We start from the raw sequence: 2,138 nt of genomic DNA on the forward strand, positions 1-2,138 counted from the left end.
CCCCCCCCTCCCATCAAGGTAATGAACGTTTCATTTTTGTTCAATATGGTAACGAACATTTATCACAATAATAAAATACATTTCACATTGAATGAGATATCATGCTTCTAAACTAGTGACATTTGGTAATGGATATAATGAATGGAAACACAAGATATTATGCTGAGTTGCCAACTCTCACATTTTGGGGAGACATACTCACACAGTTTTACCAAAACTTCATACTTCCTCGCGCTTATACAGTCCTATCCCATGCCACATGAGCTTGAATCTCACGTAAACGAATATCAACTCGATCTCCATAGGAGTCCTTGGAAAAAAAATTCGCAATAAAATATCCTAGCGCATAATTTCCTACAACAGCATTTCTAGTGGTCGGCAACCCTGATTATGAGGACAACACATTAACAACATTTGAAGAACAACATTTATATATGAATTCTTCATCGTAACATTTCCATTACCATTGTTCACATTCATCTTTGAAACTCAAGTGTTCCATTTTTGATATATTCATATTTTCCCTTGCATCCTCGGAATATGTCATGACAAATACGGAAGGTTAATTCACAGTTTAATAGCCATTCCACTTGTTGCAGATATAAAAATTGCCAGGCCTCTACAGAAAACATACACTAAAATAAAAGACGATCAACTTTATTGTTATGGTGTCAAATGGTTTCTTTTATCTCGTATTAAAGAAAGAAATCGCAGGTACGACTTGGTAACTGTTAGTTTCAAGAGTAACGGTAGTCAACTCCTATATCATCTGTACGGCTGCGATATATATCGTACTGTATCGCATCATGATTCTTTCTTAAGTATCGTTTCAAATTGTTTTGCTTGCCTGTATCGCATTACACTAACGGTACTGAAAAAGTATCGTTACAAATTGTTTTGTTTGCCAGTATCGCGATACACTAACGGTACTGAAAAAGTATCGTTTCAAATTGTTTTGCTTGCCTGTATCGCGATACACTAATGGTACTGAAAAGTATCGTTACAAATTGTTTTGCTTGCCTGTATCGCGATACACTAACGGTACTGAAAAAGTATCGTTACAAATTGTTCTGTTTGCCTGTATCGCGATACACTAATGGCACTGAAAAAGTATCGTTACAAATTGTTTTGTTTGCCTGTATCGTTATACACTAACAGTACGTTTTTTTCTCCGTCAAGCTTTGAGAGTTTACTTATTGTTTTGGGTGTCTTTAGCAAAGATGGTACCCTCTATGAAAAAGGACTAAAATCATACAAAAACATATTTTGAGAGTATTAACTATTTCAGTCTATGACAAAACTCGGTAAAATCCTGCACTCGATCATTATATGAAGTTGACGTTTTAAGCAGATACGTGTATCGTGATGCGTATCGTATCGTGATGTAATGCCTATCGCTGCAACCCTAATCATCTGCATGAACCGAGCCTTCAATTTTGTCATGACATATTTTCAACGTGTAGAGAATATATATGCAAATTGAGAATGGAACTGCTAGATTTCAAAGATGGTTTCATCCCTGGAATATATTGTTTCCAAGAATCCTCACTTTCTACTGGCCCATGTAAATCTACGTATAAAATATTTAAATCAATCAACCGTAAGAATTACTCATACAGATTCTGTTTCTCCACCATGCACACATATTTTTTCACCAATACCTTGGTGAAACTAATTCGGAATGTTTCGTGGCATAAGGTACATCAGAAAACACCTGAAACTATTACCTTGAATCTTTGATTTATTCTTAAACCAAGTTATGATACATTCAGAAACAAAAACAATGATAATATTTTGGTAAAATATTACATACAAATTAAGAAAATTAATATTTTTCCTAAAATCAATACCTATTTGTAAACAAGAGGCCCATGGGCCTTAACGGTCACCTGATATATTTATACAGAGAGTTGATTTTGTTTTTAACATGAACAGAAATATTATTCAAAGTGACAAAAAACAATAAAACCACCTTACTCAATATCTAGCATACAGATTTCAGACTAAAAAGGATTTGAAACTAGCACCTACAGCCCTTGGGGGTAGGGCTGGCTCAAAATTTTCAAAGTATCAAACTGTCAATTCAAGGTTATAATTCCAATCAAGTTATTAACATGTAATATTCAAAGTATCATTTG

Source organism: Mizuhopecten yessoensis, unplaced genomic scaffold, assembly GCF_002113885.1.
Source record: "Mizuhopecten yessoensis strain PY_sf001 unplaced genomic scaffold, ASM211388v2 scaffold10985, whole genome shotgun sequence".
NCBI classification, from domain to species: Eukaryota; Metazoa; Mollusca; class Bivalvia; order Pectinida; family Pectinidae; genus Mizuhopecten; species Mizuhopecten yessoensis.